Consider the following 20,564-nt stretch of genomic DNA (forward strand, 5'->3'; position numbering starts at 1 on the left):
ACAACGTAAAAAATTAATTTAATGCGGTATATTAAAGTGATATATCATTTTAAAGGTTACGTCATTACAAACTCAAATATGCACATTTTTTCAAAATCCATCAATTTTTGACAGAATTATGGCCCTTTTAATTTTACATTTTTATCAATTTTTCTGCCAAAATAGGTCAAATTCAAAACTTCGGAATTTAAATGAAATAAATAATGTCAAACAACACATTTTGTTTATTTTCTATAAATTTAATACACATTCCTAAATATCAAAACCTAAACAAAGTTTTAAGCAAATTATTTTACTTTTAAAAAAATGATGAAAAAACGTCCATTTTTAAGAAATTTTAAAATTCCTTTATATTTTGAAGAATGAGCTTGAAAAGGGTAAAAGACAAAGAACATTTACATTCTTCCATTCACTGCTTGACTGTTGCATTTTTACAATTAATAGTATTATAAATAGGAAGATTAAAGGTAAACAAAAAATTAGTTGCCATGGTAACCATTCAATAAAAATACAAAAAATGCTTTAAACATCGCTTTTTGTTAAAAAGGAGAATTATGTACATCTTGCCATGATTTGCCTGACAGTTGTAATAAAGGTGAACTTCAACCCATCTAGCAATTCTGAATATTTCAATATAAGTATGAGATTGTCAGCAATTTTCAAGGTTAAATTATAAATATAATTGTATACAAAGTATGACCAAATGATTAACAAATAACAGAAATATTTCATTGACTGAAGCGGACATGCTAAAAAGTATCACATTGAAAATACAAAGGTTTTTAGACAACAATTACAGTTTCTTAAGAAAACTAGACTATAGTTACCATGGCAACTGTTTAAAGTGACACTCTTATTCAGTATCAATGCATACACATGTATAACAAACATATACTTTGACTGTTAACCCTTTAACAACTTACTTAATAATTCATTTTTGGAAAATATTAAGTATTGATAAAAATATTGTAACCGTGTATTTAAGCTGAAAAAGCAAAGATATTAAATGATTGGTGAATGCATAAAGATTTACTGTGATCTACTATGATCTCAAATGGTAGAAATCCTGTCTTTTATGCACATTTCCTTCAAGTAGAAGTAGGCATCCTTCATTAGAACCATTGTTTTCAACATTTTCACTCTATAATTACTCAAAAAATGAAGGAACTGTTCATGCTGTACAGGGGTATTTGGAAGTGCAGATACTTCTTATTGCAAGAAAATTAATCCTCTTTGCACTACACTGTAATCTTGGATATTGCAGGAATTGAGAGAGAATCTGTGAGACACTTCATGGTATGACTGTTGCATGATAGAACCACTGTCAAATACTGAAAAATACTGTCAAATTACACCAAGCTGGGTTTTTTTCTCAGAAACCATCATGAGCCTGAAAATATAACAAAGGAATGTGTTGATTTCAATTAATACACATGTTCACAAAAGAAACTACATGCATTCAGTTTATATGGCAACATACATATACAGATGTATACATACAGTGTAAAAAATTTTTATCACATTTAATTAAGAGAATACATTATATTACCAGATATTGTCTTAATATTGTCTTAATAAAGTTGACATACATACAGAGAGAAACAAGGATTTTCTAATTTAAAACTTCATACTGTTCAACATTTTTGTCCACTTTTTGTACATAACAAATTACCTTTTCTCTATAATAATTTATTTTTCCTTTCAAAATTATTCCTCAAAAAAGTCAACATTATATTTTTAATAGAGCAAATAAATACAATTTGACAAAAAAGTACATACAATTAGGTTACTGAATCTGCATCAGTCAGGTGAGAGTGAAACTGAAAGTAAACAGAAACATAGATAATTATGTATTATTCAGAGAGGGACAACTATGTATACATATATATATATATGTAATGAGGTTTGATGTCTATACACAGTTTGGTATTTACCAGAATCAATTTAAGAATCAATTCAACTTTACAGCTCAAAAAAATGTCAAAAGCATTTATTTTACAAATAATAAAATCTGTCATCATACAAAATGTCAAAGTTTATAAAGAGTTCTTATTAACTTCAGGTATGATTTCAAAAAAAATTAAGCAAATGGCATGTTTATGAGATATTCTCTGGTAAATATGCATCATAGTTCTAAGTTACCTCAGTTCTGCAATCCTTCCCATCATTCTGACTGGCTGAATTTGAGTGGTATGAATGTATTCTATGGCTTTATTTCTCACTGAAAGGAAGAAAAGATTAAATTAAAAAGGGAAAAAAGACTAATAAATGACAAAACTGACCACCCATGAATTGGCAGACATACTAATGTGTAAAAATACTCAAAATATTTAGTCAAAAAGGAAGAACAGCCATTTATGGAATGTGAAGTTTAAAATAATTTCAAATGAATAATCAAAACATTGAGTTGAAAATTAATGACAGCAATTGAAATCCTATCATAACAGGAATTCCAATAAATCTGAAGACAAATAATGTTTGAAAAGTTGAATAATTTTTACAGAGAGTGATTTTATAATCCAAGTAACTATACAGAACATAAAAATGTTTCCTGAAATTTACACATTAAAACATTGATATGTTGAAATTTGAAACTTTCCAATTATTTTTTAAGTATTAGTTACTTGGTGATAATGTATGATCTATAAACAATTAAAATTGGTAGGCATCCAATTAACTGTTTAGAAGATTAAAAAAAATGCTTACTTTCTTAGTTTCAATTGTGAAATGCCTATATAAGCCAGCCTGCATTTTTCTCATTAACCAATAAAACACTAAATGGAAACTTGGCGTTGTAATTTGATTAATTGGGTTTTGGTTGTCGAGCTCTTTTAAGTTATTTAATATGAATTTGTCGGTCAATGCCCGTTGAAGAAACATGCGCACAAACAATAACAAACTTCAGCTTGACAGATTCTTAATTAATAATAAAGAATGGCTTAATAAAAAATAACTGCCAATTCTCCAATAGTTTATTTACATTTTTTAAAACCGAAAGTGACCAGATCCTTAAAGAACCCGGTCTGTTTATTTCATTAAAACCAATCACAATATTGCAAATGTCTTATTTATTCAAATTATAAAACATTTGACCAATGTTCATGCAAAAGAATTGGCAACCCCTTATAAATAGCATTCTAAATTTAATAAAACAATGATATGCATAAATCTACCTCAATGTTTACTCAAAATAAATTACTATTTACAGAGGTTGGCATTTAAAAAGTAAACAAAAATCACTTCCTGGTTAATTCGGATACTCTCGGCTTTTAAGGTTGCATGCCTTATGAGTCATCAAATTGTTCTTGTTTTTGGCCACTCTCAGAAACGATGTGTTTATAAATAGCCCTTGCGGAAAAATGCGACTGATTACTGAATCAAATGGATAGTATCACTGTGAAGATAAATGAATGAATTTTCAGAAATTCGATGATGCATTGTTGTTCTCTTTCGATTTGGACCTATAATTCAGCATGTTTTATCCCCTGTTTCGGTTTTTGTCAAAATAAAAGCAGTCAGTCAGTCAGTCAGTCAGTCAGTCAATCAAACAGTCAGTCAGTCAGTCAGTCAGTCAGACAGTCAGTCAGTCAGTCAGTCAGTCAGTCAGTCAGTCAGTCAGTCAGTCAGTCAGTCAGTCAGTCAGTCAGTCAGTCAGTCAGTCAGTCAGTCAGTCAGTCAGTCAGTCAGTCAGTCAGTCAGTCAGTCAGTCAGTCAGTCAGTCAGTCAGTCAGTCAGTCAGTCAGTCAGTCAGTCAGTCAGTCAGTCAGTCAGTCAGTCAGTCAGTCAGTCAGTCAGTCAGTCAGTCAGTCAGTCAGTCAGTCAGTCAGTCAGTCAGTCAGTCAGTCAGTCAGTCAGTCAGTCAGTCAGTCAGTCAGTCAGTCAGTCAGTCAGTCAGTCAGTCAGTCAGTCAGTCAGTCAGTCAGTCAGTCAGTCAGTCAGTCAGTCAGTCAGTCAGTCAGTCAGTCAGTCAGTCAGTCAGTCAGTTAATACGCATTCAAAATTTATGTGTATGCAACTATGCATAACCTTTAGAACTTGCCTTTCTTGTTATCCTTTCTGAATTACTCCCCCCACACACACACCCACACAAGCACATATCGCTCATATACTTAGATAGTTTTTCGTTGAAGGCTGATATTTATTTAGATATTTTACTTGCAGTTTTTACTACATTTCATGAAGTTTAGTATGTGAAATAAAGGGTATGACATGTGTTGTATTCATAGTTATGGAACGTTTTGGATTTTTGCTCTTTTTGAAACTATGAGGGTTTTATTTAAGCTACTTTTAGGCTAAAATATTTAAGGAAACATAAATGTTGTTTGTTAAAGCTTTACGGATATTAAACATGTGTTTCTGTACGTATTTCTGCAAATCATACATTACAACAATATCATTGTATCATATACTGGTTGGAAAAAAACACATTTTCACACAATTATTTTCTGAAAAAATAGGAATATAACGTTATTCTCATAATACTAGTAAATACTTCAAAAAGTATTTTGTGTGATTAAAAAAGATAATGTATGTCAATGGCCTATACCTTGTGATTCTGAAGGTGACAATGTATTCAATTTTAATGAAGCATCAATTTTCGCTTTTATGCAGCTATAAGACTTGCGAAAATATAATTAATTGATCAATCATATACGTAAACTGATGCTGTTTGTTGGCGCGTGAATATACTGTTATCGAGCCTCTTGTTACCTTAGAGCAAACCGTTGTACTATCAAAAACGCAGTGTTTACGTCAATTCACGGGATGCAGAGATATTGCAAAATCGATTTGAAACGGTTTTTTACAAAATGTGTATTTATTTTTATTATATTAGTTTTAAGATACAGTCAAAATAGTAAGCTTAACATGGATATAACAAACGACATATATTAAATAATATAAATATAGTTCGGCGACTATTTCAAACATCTACTAATAATGTGTGAATTCGAAATGATGACGTTACAAATTAAACATATTCAGATATCCGATTTAAACCCTCAACTGTCAATTTAATGAGCACTTAATTAGTATGTTAGTAGTTATGATTTGTGATCCATCTAATGTTTATATCGTTCCAAACGTTGATCAATGTTATTTATAACATAACTTACGGCGCAGGAATGATATAACCCCATGCATTAATTTTAATACATCAAGTGTTATAACTATTTAAATTAGGTACTTCATCACAGATAAATGTATTCATACGCGCTGTCAAAAAATGTAAACACACATTAGAAACGATGTTTCAATAGGAATTATGTCGGTGTCAACAAACTCAGCTTCACGTTGAAACGAATGGTGAAGAAGCTTGGCTTTATCCAAATAATAATCCCTTTGATCACAGCGCCAGAAAATACCTCGTCCAAAAATTGTATGACAACAATGTTCCTGTGATCCAGATTATGCAAACATCGGTACACAAGAACATTGCACCTATAAACAACTATAGCCACATAAATCCAAATCAGAACAAGGAAATGTCTAGGATCCTGTAATCCAGTGAAAATAACTCGTCTACTTCCTTGCAAAATCCTCATTTTTGGCAAGTTGCCAACAATGCTCAAATTCTCAATCTGTCACAGTCACTGATTCCACATTAAATCCCACAATTTCTGGTTGATTTTCAATTCACGGTGGTAATGTCTTTGGACACATCCATCACAATGACAAAAAACATATGTTAATCGACCATCTACAAAGCGAATTCGCACTATTGAAAGCGACTGTGACCCTGACTTCTGATATTTTTAAGCTTCAACCGCCAAATAACATGTACACACTCGCGTGATTACTAATAACGTCACGCAGCTATGCCATTGCTCTTACTATTTATTTGTTTGTTTCAAATGGCTTGAAACATGTATTGTTCGATCGTAAAATTATCAATACTAATATTTAAATTATTTGACTGGTGTGCTAAAGTCGAATTGCAGAAACTATTGATATTGGATAATTTTGGCATTAACAATTCAATTACCATCCTAATGTTTGAAAAAGACTATTTGGAAAATAGCCTCGAACATTGTAGACTTTATTATTGATTAAACAGAAAAACATCCAACCTATATCCTTGCTTGTTAAAGGTGCACTATTGATACAAAGTGTATCCCGTGCCGTTTCACAACACTATTAGCGAAATACTTGTAGTACATATACGATAAAACCTAAATGTAACATACCATTCATAGACACAATTGAAAGTTACAGTTTGATACGACGGACCCTTTGCTTGTACAATTTTTGAACCAAACGCTTCATTTAAAGTAAAGCCATTCATTTCAGTATTTTTTTATCAAGGGACATATAAAATATCTTATTTTCATGCAGGTTGAGCAAGTGTTGACATAAGATTTCTGATCGCTCCTTTACTTTGTATCATTTTTTTTGTTTAAAGGAATCGTTTATTTTTTATAATACTCTTTACTTAGAGAAAACTATTGCTGACTTTGATGTATAGACTGAGCTAAATAACAATACCTTTGATATTTTAAACATTCAGAAGTTCAACTTCTAAAACGGTATTTCATGGCCATCCACAATGCAAAAAATGGTGGGGAAGGCAAACACTAAACGTTTTAAAAGTTCATGTTTTATTTAGTTTTGAGGAAAGATCCTTTTGGGGAGTGAAACATATATGCTTGGTGACATGTTTTGGGGCAGGAATGAGTAAAACAAATTTTACAAAAGATTTTATCAGATGTTCGATCAAAAAGCATTCCCGTTATTCCGGAAACGTATGTCGACATTTTTACTATGTTTGATGTCCAAATGCCCCAGACTACCTTTAAACAATATCTTGAGAGTTCTAGGTAATATCGTGTCAAATAAAAAAGATATTCAGCAAAATGATGAAAACTAGTGGATTAAATTTATTTCTGGGTTACATATATGCATATATATCATTTAAAGTTGCTGCAATCAACACAAAGCGCCCAAGACAGTGTTTTTTTGACAGTTCCGATAAATTTGACTCATAAACGTATTATTTTTGTATTAAGAATTTTCCAGAAAAAACGTAAATGCTTTTTGATTGGAAATCTGATCAAATATTCTTTCGTTAAAATTGCTTAACTGCTTAATGAAGCTTTTCATGTTGCAACGTATATATGAATCATGATTGTTAAATATTGAACCTCAAAACTAAAAAGAAATTGATTTTTTAAACATTTTAAAATTTGGACCATCAATCAACTTTTGCATCCCTGCCGACTTTTAAACAAATGCTTTAAAGCACTATTAAACAATTAAAAATCAGAAGTAAATATCGAACATTGAATTTCGATACGTATTGGAAAGATGTTTTTGCTTTTTATGTGTTAATACTTGTTTGCTTTTAAATACATAAGTTTAAAGATGGGAATTGCCTCTATACATGTGGGACAATATTTCCATAATTTGTCTATTTTGTGTGCAAAAATTAGTGTAATTAAGATATGAAACGATCGAAATATAAAAAGGAATAACGACCTCCCGTTTGTGTTTGCAAATCCCAGATTTCTCAAAGTCAAGTACCCTTAAAAAACGATGTCTTCGAATTCTTGCCTATAATTTAGTTAAACGGCTTCATTTAGGTATGATTTTTTTTGCGATTTTTTTTTTGGAAGTTTGTCATATAGACCTACGAATTTCAGACCCCAGCGGGTATTTTGCAGAAAAACGCGAAGTTTTTCACTCTCCCGCGGGGTTTCAAATATACAAGATATAACTTATATTAGCACAAAACTCAGCCGAGTTTTATCTTTTAAATATAGCATATAGTGGTTTCCCAGTTTGAGTGAGCATATTTACTTTTAACATGTAAAAGTCACATGATTAGTAAACATAAATATACGAACGCTATATTTAAATCTACTAAGATTTAAATGGCAGACAAACCGAGTCGATTTTGAACATATGATACATCAGTAAGTAAGATTTAATGCACTGTACACAACCATTAAAGTTTTTATGTTAGATTTTGACAATGTTCTCTTTTCCTTGCAATGTAATCATCTGTAGTATAGTCCCTTTAATATCAGATTGCTTTCAAAAATTTGGAAGAGCTGCATGGTGTATTGAATACAGTAGTTTAATGAATTCCATCATCTAGCTGAATAAAGGAATTGAGGATGAACATATATTTGACAATCTAACATCAGAAGTTCTTGGAGAGCATTTTTCAGCAAATTTAAATGCAAACCATTGAAAAATACACAAAACATTTATATTTTTACATTTTATTTCCATGATACATGACTTCTGATAACAATCCGAAATCATAGCAAACCATTTAACTATTTGTAAACTGTCCTTTTAAAATTTGCCAGTACGAATTTAGTTTGATATTAATATTATACTGCTTTATATTTCTTAATCAAATATAAAAACAATAGTTCAAGGTCGAAATTGATAATAACTTTTAAAATGTTGAAACCAAAAAAGAAACATAACAATTATATTCAAGTGGCGGTACATGTATTCAAAATGCAACTTAAGTTAATCTTAGGGCCATACACTATTGACTAAATTCAGTTTATTGGTCAGAAATCCGATTAGTTGTATCGTTCACAAATTCAATAAGGACCAATATTGAATACCAGCCATGTTTCACTAGCAAATTAATTTGTGTTCAAGTTATCTAGTATCTAGGATCAAGTAGTCTATAACTATAACTCTGCTCTCTTCATCACCCACACTGTGCCCGTATTAGTCTGTCTGGTTGTTAAAATAAGAAAGTGATAAGTGCACAGAAGAATGTGGTATCTTCATGTCAAGTATACATAATATACAGTCATATGCCGCCAAGTTGAATTGTAAAACCATGCAATTACTACATCTTAAATACAAAAAAAGAAATAAACTGCAATTATAAGACACTAGAAATAATACCATTATTTGAATGATCTTGAAAGTATTACATCAACATATATCATATATCAGCTGTGACTACTACAGAAATCTGGTAAACAATGACTTCTAAAACTGCCTCCAAAACTGAGCAAACTATTGGTCTCACCTGATGACCCCAAAAGGTCACATAGGTCAATTCACCTTTAATCATCATTAGTGGTCAAAGGAAAATAACAGTTAAAACATAATATATATATATATATATATTTGATATATATATGTAAAGTTTACAAGTGAGAGAGAAAACACACACTTTAAAACACATTTTCACATGCAGACCTAAATTTTTGGAAAAAAAAATCATCACAGTAAAACACCAAATAACAACACAAATATCATATCGAACAGGAACAAAGATGTAGCCCAAAACCTGTAAATTAGTTGATTTTTTACAAGTTTATCAATGATGATTTTTATCTATTTCTAACTAACATATGAACAATTTTCAGTGAAATCAGCCATCAATAGTATGTATTGAAATATGAAGCATTTTCACATAAACTGTCTGTATCGTAAGGTGTTGTATGTAGTAAGAACAGTTATTTTGGCGAGTAGAAAAAACAACCGCTTGCATTTATGATTGCCATTTAAAAAAAGAAACAAATAACATCCAACAATAATCGATTCTATAAACAACAATGCAACTTTGACCAGCAACACCAGTATTTTAACAGTGTTAAGAACACAATAAAAAAATAAAGAAAGACAAAATCAAAAGAAAAATCCATACACTTCAAGAATTCGCACATTCATAAATTTGATACCATATAAATGAAGTCATCTCAACTTGCTTATTATTAACAGTAAAAATGAGTCCAGGGCATGACTAAAAAGCTCTAGATAGAAACTAATTAAACTTTGTACATTTATAGAAGACAATATGAGATTATACTTAGCGCAATGATTATATGATATATCAGTCATGATCTTATAGTAGCGGAATGAATAATATCCCCGTGTTTTCTGAATTTTATCAAAATAAGTTTGTTCAAAGCTTATTTTTCTGGCAAATATAACTTCCGTAGAACTGAAATAAATTTTGCAGACTGGTATATTGCAATTTATAATTATGCACAGCGCAGCCATATGGGCATTCTCTCAACCTTATTTCCGTATTATCATTCGTTGTAGTTTACCTTTCTTCAACCAATACCCATCTTCAAAGTTAGCCTTCTCACTTGTACCCTATTGAATGTGGACACAATTATGTCTACCAAGCTTGAAGTTGCCATTGCGCATGATTAATGTGTTACAAAGGCAACCTGTATGTTGAATAACAGTTAGAAAGAGATCGTGTGTATTCATATGTCCGAGCAATAACCCCCCCCACACACACACACACGCACACATGCATGCAACCATTACGCATTCACTTTTAAAATAATGACGATCGTAGTGATAATGGTGATGACGGTGGTGCTAATGAGGCTGCTATGGCGGCTGCTGCTGTTTCTGCTACTACAGCAGCTGCTGTTTATAACACTGATAAATATAACGACAACAATAATGGTGATAAGGATGGCCATATTTTAGTTTGGTCGATTCAAGTTCAAATATAGTATATATGTCTTGCACATCAGTCATAGGGCGCTTTCAATCCTCTATGGAGAAAACATTCCGTATCAATAATTCCAAATGTTTATTTTCAAATTGTTATTTGCGTTTGGCATCGTGATAACATATTGTGTAATAGTAAGTGCATGTCTTACACATATTGTAGATATAGTGAAGAAATTGTACACATGTTGAAGACTGATCATTTAAGTATGTGATAGTGTGATGTAGTATTTACGACAAATGATGAAATTATGGTCGTTTATTAGTGTAATACAGTTAAGACATGTATCGTATGCATAGTAATTAAAAGTTCTTATATTTTTATTCCTCAAAGTATGTATACTAGTACTAAAGTTTTGACAAAAGCACTCAATTCATGAGTTTCGAAAACAGACGCTTAACTTATTGTGACTTACCTCATGATTCGGAGCACTGTTTTATAAAATCAAATAAAACTAGCATAAAGCTTTATTTACTGTTGTGCTGCAGCCACAGTAAACACATTATCGATATACCGAAACTTGGGCATCAAACATACATTTACAACCATTATATGTAGAAATGGAAATTATTTGATAAAATGAGTATTTAAAAAGTTAGATTAATATTGAAACTTTAGTGGAAAATATATTTGTATGTTTGTTAAAGCTTTATGGATTTTAAATATGAGCTTTTTTTTTATTCCTGCAAATCATATAATTCAGCAATATTATTGTAGCAGATATAGGTTGGTAAAACACTATTTACAGATAATGTATATATGACAAGAGTAAGAATGTGAATAAACAATCATTTCACTTACAAAATGTAACTTACAAACTAAACAAAATGTTAATCGATAAAAATCTGCATTGTAATAAGCACAAACGGATCCAGGCAGTAGAGGGAATGCAACCGCCCCCGCCGCTCCGCCTTATATTTATCCAAGTTTACTTCTTTATGTCACTATCAGAGAATAATGTAATAAAACACGCGATAATAGAGGTCAGTGTTTTGGATATAAGTTTGATGTAATCAATTGGTTATCGTTGTATAAAAACATATACAACAAAAGAGGCACTCTTATTCAAAATCAATACATACACATCTCTAACATAGATAAATTGTGACTGATAAACCTCTAACTACTAACAAAATAATGCATATATGGAAAATATTAATTGCTAATAACAACATTATTAAATGGTTGGTGAATGCTAAAAAAAAATACTGTGGTCTACTATTGTCTAATAAGGTAAAGGTATCGTGTTATATGCTCATTTCTTTCAAATTAATCTCGGTATCCTTCATAAAAAAAACATTGTTTTCGACATTTATTCATCCATTTTGGAATATTGAATCAATATTATTAAATGTGGTAAATCTTATTTTGAAGTAAGAGTGCAACTTTAACAAATTCAAAAAAGTAAGGTGTTACACCTAATTCTTTCCGTTAAACTGATAGGTCATTCTTTGATCAGAATGAAAAATTATAGGACCAATCTATGACGGGGTCTAAATGAAACACCGGTGTAAGGTAGAAAAACCGTGTTGTTTTATGCACATTTCGTTCAAAATAAACTCGATATCCTTCATAAAAACCATTGTTTTCGACTTTTATTCACCTTTTAAGGAATATTAAAACAATATCGTTAATTGTGGTAAATCTTATTTAGGAGCAAGAGTGAATATTTAGGCATTGCGTATTGTGTTTAATACTAGCGTTTGCACTGTTTATAAATGGACACATTGAATCGTATATACAATCTCATCGTATTAAGGGATGCATGCACGTATACGCCCACAAATATGCACGTACGTCAATACTTCGTATGATGAAAAAGCGAAAACAACAGAAAATTGTCGAAAACGGACATTAACTCGGTATCGAGGTGTAGAATGCATTGAAACTTACTAACTGAAGTACCACATAGTTTACAGTTAATTTATTTTTCGCTGTTTTATTCGTATTTTTCCAGTATAAAAGATAACTAGGTATATCTACCAAGTACCATTCATTCCTTATGCTTGATTGGCTAGTCTGTGTTATCACGTGATATTACCAAGTTAGGTATAAAGCTTAAATATTCCAACCGGTTAGAGTTAGCCGTCGTAGCACATTTTCATATCAAAGAGTAAAACACTTCAAAAAATAACTGTCCTGCGATTCACTACCAATCTGGTGTACAGTCCCTTTAAAGTTAATGTTATTAGTGCAGTAGAATGCTGTTTAATTTTGTTAAACGACGCATTGTTTGTTGTAACGCAGAACTTGTTATTCTGCTTTCCTGACTTATCCCGCACTCAAAGTCATTTGCGCGTACAAGCAATTTCATGAAAAAACTTTCGGCGAAGAATTCTATACCCATGATACAGATGCCAACGAAGGTGTTGCGAGCGTGTACGAGCGTATGTCCATACATGCCTGCGTGTGAGAGAGAGAGAGTGTGTGTGTTGGTATGGGGTGGAGGGTAGGGTGTGTGCGAGCGTGTGCGCATTCTAGTGCACATGTGCTTGAGTGTGATGGGGTGTGTGGGTGTGCGATTTTACGTCTGAGTGCCCGCCTTTATTGTACCTGCGGGTGTTTGTACGTTAACATTAACAACCCCTAACATATAGAGCTTATATGAAATATTTAAAGTGTTCATTTATAATTAGTGCTATACTGATAGGATCATGTTTACAATTCAGACTTCAACAGAAGAAACCAATGTTGAGTTATAAACTTAACGAAAAACGCTACACGCACAGAGGGATTAGGGCACGATATTTCTTACCAAAAGGTGCTTGTTCAATGAACTGCATTCTTTCTGTAAGCGAGTGTGAATGACCTGTAATCGACGTTTTGCATAATAAACAGAGTATTTGGTTTTGAATTGTCCGGCCTAAGGTACGCTTTAAAACCAGAGACAGTGTCATTGTTTTGTGCTCCAGCTGGTGACCATTCTTTGCTGAGATTGGTGAAGGAAGGAATGCATTCGTATGTGTACGAAAGCTAAGGATATTGGATGCGTTTCGATGTTATCTTGTTAATGCTTGACCGACTGTCTGAGGAACCAAACTTGAAAGAGTTTCATTTTGTAAATGAGTAAAAGCTTGTGTTTTTCACGCCTTGTTTTTATGCCCTCAAAGCAAGATTCAATGTGAAGCAGACGCAAAGTGCAACCAGTAACAATGCGTTCGCATTCGTTTTGAATTCTGTCAAGATCATTTTTTTTCATACTGTGTACAATTATTCCAGATGACATCCGCATACATCAATATTTGCCTAATACAAGAAAGATTAATAACCCCAAGATACCTCCTATCTAGTTGATAGCGTAGACGTTTTATGATGTAAACTCTAGACCAAGATTTTTCTTTAATATAGTTTATGTGAGTATGCCAATTGCCTTCATTAGAAAGAAAAATACCCAGGTGTTTATGAAATTCAACAAACGGGTTATCAGTGTCACAAATGTAAACATGCGGATAAATGGGTTTGTTTAGTTTTAGAGATATGATTCAAATTTGTTGGGATTTAACTCAACAAGCCACTTATCAGCCCAGTTAGATATTTTGTTTATATCTGTCTGTAGTTTAAAAGCTGCAGTCTGGCGGGGGGTTGTCCACTATAACAAAAACAAAGACTTGTATCACCAGCAAAAAGGATGTCATTTGAATCTATCTCGTTTACTATGTCATTAATGCATATAAGCAGTAAACAAAAGAGGACTTAAAATTGGGGAACTCCAGTTTCAATTGCTTTTAATGCATAAGTGGCTCCCGGAATGACCACACACTGGCGCCTATTCTCTAAGTAGTTGGAAAACCAAGAAAGTAAGTGTCCGCAAATGCCTGCCAAAAATAGGGCAATGAAAACGAATGGACTAAGGAGGTAAAGTTGGAAATAAATAAGAGGTCGATAATTGAGGAAGAATTTTCTGTAAAGTGTGTTTGATCTAAGATGCATTGTTCAATGGCAAACTGTTGTAATAAAGAGTTGATTTTGCGCCCCCAACTATCGACTAAAATATTCAGGTTAAAATCACCTGTAATGGTCATATCCTCAATACCACTCTCTCTCGCCAAACCTATAGAATCTTCAATAAGGCTGTAATACTTGTTATCAGAGTTAGGAGGACGATAGAACACATCGATTAGTACACGTTTAGATGTGCGTATCTTTATTTCTAACCAGAGACTCTTTAGCGCAAATAACTCCAAATCATTCATTCATTTAAAATGGATACCGTCTTTGATATAAGCGGCAACAGCACCATATAAATATCCTTGCCGATCACGCCGAACTGGTCTTTAGAATCCAGAGATTAGAATTTGGTCGTCTATGATTGCATCAGCTAACCAAGTTTCAGAAAATGTAAGGATATTGAAATAACTAAGTTCAGTTGACAATAAATCTAGTTTCGTCAGAAAACGTTGAATACTATAGTGCATAATAGAAAGTTAGTTGGGACAACACAGAAAAGTTGAAAGATTAGTGGACATATCGCTATGTGAAAATGGTTTGTGAAGCTTGCATTTGGACTTAACGTTTCACTTGCCCTTTGTCTTAATGTCCAATTGCACTTTGATCGCATACATTGATAATATGTAACTTGGAATCTTTGACGTGCAAGAATACCTAAGTTATATGTAGCTGTGAGCTTTTATATTTTAAAGAGTAAACATTACTTGCGTCGCTTGCTAAGCTCATTAGGAAGAAAAAAAATCAGAGTAAGATGGAAACGGCCGTTGTACCTATATTTAGCATTTTGGACGGCGTGTATTTGTGTTTGCCTATTCATGTAATGAACTAACATAAATAATATATGCTAGTATTATCGACCAAACAAGGTACGACCATGAAATATTCAGAACCACACCACCACTACACTGAAAGTAAAAGAAAGAAAGTGTACAAAGAAAGCAATAAGCATTTATACGAGTAGTTATATGATAGTGTGTATGGAGGTTATAGTATATCTGATTTCTACCAGCTATGAAGAAAGTTGTCTGTGTTCATAGCTCCATAAGAGGACGTTTGACAAAATATAAAGAGAGCGTATAGTCTAAAGTACAAATAGACAGACGAAAATTCTTATTGGATGTTTGAAGCGTAGTCAAGTAAATTATGTAAAAAAGAAAAATAAGAATGTCTAAAAGTAGCAATTGCGTTCCATAGTAAACATATAATTTGTGTTACATGTTGATGACAAGAATTTAAGAAAGAAAATCCATGTACAGACAATAATGTATTGCAAATGAGTATTGCTCGGTAGCATGCATATAAACAAAAAGCATTATCATTACCTTGTTGACTAACTTTCAATACTAATTTTAAACATGTTACAAATTATGTGTACATACGTAGAGAAAAAAATATACTGAACTCAATTTCTTAAATAAACATGGTAAATATTAGCAAATCAATGGATTTTATAAGTTAAGGAAGACGAAAGAAAAGAAGTTATTCAAGATGACTTCGAAAAGTAAGTACATTCATCTATGTAAATAAGTATCTTCATGCAACAATATGCCAGCATGTAATGCATCATATTAACATTAAACACATTCTTATAAGTATGTAAGTATGTAACCTTTCTATTTCATTAAACTTTGAACATTCTTTAACTTAGCATAAATTGTTAAATCATGATATATATCTTACAAAAACAGTTTGTATCGAGGTATATCAATCATTTCTGTTTAAGAAGCCGCAAAGATAAAATTTCAATATGTAAGTAAACTTGAAAATGCCCCAATGATTTATGATTTGCCGGTTAATATTTTAGTTAAAGTAACGTATATGTTATATATGTAACAGTGACCGATTAAGGTATTAACTAGTCATGACACAAAGGCTTTTTTACAAACAGGTGAGAGAAATAAGTTCAATGAATTAACTCACTAAGCCGTATGGATGTGCAGAATGTTTATTTTTTAGCTACTATCTTGTCTGTGTACGTCGTCTTTTAAAAAATAAATAATACTAAATAAAGCCAAATCACGTTAAACACTACCACTTTATTTAATTCAACAATATCAATATCATTGTGTCATTTACATTGTAAGCTGTATAGATGTCCGTCATTAAATATACACTTTTGCTAAGTTTGGAGATTTTTTTTAAAGATATATTGATCTTTCGTTCTAATCATTTGCTACATTGTACATGTGTTTTCTGTTTGTCTTTATGTTATGTGTGTATACGCTGATGATTAAAATAAGTTTAAACTAAACTACCATGTTTTCTTTGTATATTTAATAATATTACTTATGACAGCTTTGCGATGAATAATATGTATTTAAAACTTATTTTCATTGTTTTCCTCCTCAAGATGTGTCTCATCGGCAAAGAAAATTAAGTTTCAGGAAATCAATGAAATATGCCAAAAAGGTCAGCTCTTATCACTGTAGTGCATGATAATAAGATGTTTAAAGTTGTCCTCGTTTCTATTCTGATCTTAAATTTGGAAGAAGCAATTTTAAGCACCTGTTCCTATCTTGTTCTACATTAATAATAATGTATTTTGGCTGACGTAGCGAGATCTGCCTGAATCCTGATTAGCCATGCGGTTCGTGCCTAATTTCCTGCTTAGAAGAGTCTCCTTGACGCATGGGCTACAGTATTTTACAAATGGTATAGGATACTACGTCTTAACTAATACTTGAATATACAATTCCATAGTAGCGTCCGGTGATCATGATGGTCTTTCTTTAGATTTTCAAAGCGTAAGTCATTCAGCAACGTTGACAAATTTCAAATATTGCAAAGTTATCTTGTCTAATGTCTCAGCTGTAGGCACGTATATATGCTGAACTGTTTGTACATCATAGATGGATAGGTACGAAGTCATAATGTTTATAATTTTTTTCAATAAGGCTCTAATGTTTGTCTTAGTTGCTGCAGCTTCCATTACCAATATTGTACTAGACTGATATGAAAAATGAAGTTTTGACAAACTGTCTAAGCTTTTATTATAGATGTACTGATTTTAGAACATTGAGACAACAATTATTCTAATTCATATATCACTCCTGACGTTTTCACCGAAAATAGCCACGGACGAACCTTTGATTATACACAGACTACTTTATTCATGAAATTATGAGCTTTACAAAAGAATATGTATTAAAGAACCTTAGATTAACGACGAACGTAATACCATATTAAAGGAGATACATTCCAAATGAGTTCATGCTTATACTGTAATCAAATATTCAGTGATTCAACGACAAAAGTTGATATTGATAAAATACGTTCCTTGTATACTAACATTACGAATCATTTGAAATAAAAGAATCACTACGGTTGTCATTTGAAAGTTGTTATACTAATTTTGTTTGTTATCATAAAACACGTAAAAAGGGTAAACGAAACTATTTACTCAAACAATAAGGCTACGTTTTCAAATACCGTAACTTTGTCATCAGTCACATAAATTTACAAACGGATGACCATATCTTACAAGGTATATGTCCTAACGGATAAGATGTATAATTTTAGTTTACACTTAAATGCAGCTATAAAACCTATTTAACATGCTTAGTTTGAGTCATTTAATTGCATTAAAAAGTGAGTAAACATAAGTGTCAGTAAGAAGAAATCTTAATAAAATGGTCAACAAAATAATGAATGCTGACAAAATAAACAAACAAAATGAACCATTAACGTTTAAGCCATTTTTTTTTCTGAAAATAAACCTTTGCTGTATAATTGTTTTTACCGGAAAAGACGTTATAAACTACTTATGTTTATGGTTATGATGTCAAGAGAAATAACTGTGATATTAGTGATGCAACATCCCTTTCCAAAAATTGAGATCGGCTCCTATACATCTATATTATTTACCTGCAAATGCATATCAAACGAAATGCATCATTGTTCGTTACTTTAAGAACAAAGCACAAGCTGACATTGTTGAGCAACATTCTTTATAAAAATCTAGCATATAATACTTATATCATTGTCTGAAAGTTTAAATTCAACTAATCATTTGACTTACATTAATATATTTGCATTTAAATTCAAACGCATTTAACGTAGCCATCCTTTTATGTGAATACGTAATGAACGTAACCAAGATTGTACGGTAATACGTAAAGTACGATGTTTGTTCGAAAAATCGTAATAAAAGTGAACATGTTGGTACGGGAATCAGTTATGAACGTGAAAATGCTCATAAAGAAATACGTAATGAACGTTACTTTGCTAGTACGGGAATATGTAATGAACGTAACCATACTAAAATGGTAAACAGTATGATCGTTTCCATGTTGTTGCGATATTACATAATGAGCATTATTATGCTATTGTGAGAAGACATAATGAACGTGACCATGCCATTGTGAGAATACATAATGAACGTTACAATGCTATTGCGAAAATACATAACGAACATTATCATGCAGTTGCGAGACGACGTGATGAACGTTACAATGCTTTTGCGGAAATACACAATGAACTTTACCCTGCTATTGCGATAATACAAAATGAACATTACCCTGCTATTGGGAAAATACATAATGAACGTTACTATGCTATTTCGATAAAACACAATGAACATTACCCTGCTATTGCGAAAATACATAAAGAACATTACCTGGCTTAAACGGAAACAACGTAATGAACGTAGCCATGGCAAAATGGGAATGCGTTTTGAATGTTACCATTTTATTCATATAATATTTCATGAGCGATAAATGCGAAAACGGAAATACGCAATTAACGTATACATGCTAAAACGAGAAAACGTAATGAACGTTACCATGCTATTACGAGAATACAAAATTAACGAATCACGCTAATACGTAAAAACGTTAAGAACTCAGTCTTGCGTAACCGGTAATACGTTACAAACAATAAAGAAAACTTTGATATTTTTACGTGCTAAATCCTCCTAGGTAATCGTGTTTTCCCATGATTACATATGCAGATGTGTTAAAATATCTCGTCTTCAAAAAAGCGAAAATACAAAATGGATGGATATCTTTTTTGTTCATGTTTTCCAAAAATAACTGATAACAACAACTTAATTTTGTAAGATTGAGCACAACTGAAAACGTATCCATACGATAAATTATTCAAAATGTCGTATAGTGATTTGTTATATAAAAATAAGAAAATATATAAGAAAAACTATTTCACGAACGAAGTCAAACAATCCCAAGCTTCATGAACTATTATACTGAAGCCCAAGAACGCACACTTTCAACACTGAAGGCGTCTGAAAATATGCATGGGGTATTTAAAACGTAAGTAAATTAGTCTGATTAGTAAATTAGATCATCGTAAAACCTAGTGGTATACTAGCTAAAGTTGTACTTAATGTATCATATTGTTCGTATTCATCAAACTCATTCATGTCAGCGATATAATTGTAGCAGATATATGGCAAAAAAAACATCAGCATATTATAATTCTCTTGAAAAAAGCGGAAAGGTAAAATAACCTTTATCAAATTTAAGTATCACTTTGACATGATTGTTTCAGTTAATCATGAATAGCAATTTTGTGTTAACAGATAACTTAGTGACACAACAATTGTCTTTGCCCTTGGGCATTTATTTCTACAGTTCACGGACTGCCTAACAATGCATCTAACTAATGCTGGGTTGTTATTTTTTATGTTCAGCACAATATGAGAAACAATTGAGTTGTTTGGAAGAAAAGTGTATGTATAATGTTGTTTGAACGAACTGTTTGGGAACTTCATCAGAAAGTATAAATATGGTCAACGATTTTAAACGTTGAATACAAATACTCGTATCCGTAACAACATACATATGATAATATTCAGTATATGTTTGGCTGATATAGCGCCTTAATAGCCCACATAACACATTTCAACGCAAATGTATCAAGTGAAAAAATAGCATGATCATTTTTGATAAATTATACATTTTTTTCAAAAAACTTTGATAACATTTTGACCTAAGTCAAGTATGTCATAGATATCATAAATCTAGATGAAGCGCTTTGTGGAATGCAGACTATTTATATAATCAAATTGGATGGCACTGAAACCTAAAAGTAAATCACAAAGGCTTGAACATTGGATATTTCTACCTTGAACTTGGTGTTACATTCGTCGTTGCTTTTTATTTTTTAAACTATTAAACGATAATGGTCTCACAACGAGCTTGCGTTT

The 20,564-nt window shown here is 31.8% G+C and overlaps 1 long non-coding RNA gene across 1 annotated transcript; it reads right to left on the reverse strand.

Moving 5' to 3' along the window:
- Window positions 1–3,265, reverse strand: LOC128222242 (uncharacterized). The gene is made up of 4 exons (XR_008259106.1): window positions 3,174–3,265; window positions 2,143–2,221; window positions 1,780–1,820; window positions 1–1,390 (listed from the first exon to the last, which is right to left on the reverse strand). It is a non-coding gene; the product is annotated as an uncharacterized LOC128222242 (long non-coding RNA).
- Window positions 3,266–20,564: the final 17,299 nt, after the last annotated feature.

Source organism: Mya arenaria, chromosome 16 (assembly GCF_026914265.1).
Source record: "Mya arenaria isolate MELC-2E11 chromosome 16, ASM2691426v1".
NCBI lineage: Eukaryota > Metazoa > Mollusca > Bivalvia > Myida > Myidae > Mya > Mya arenaria.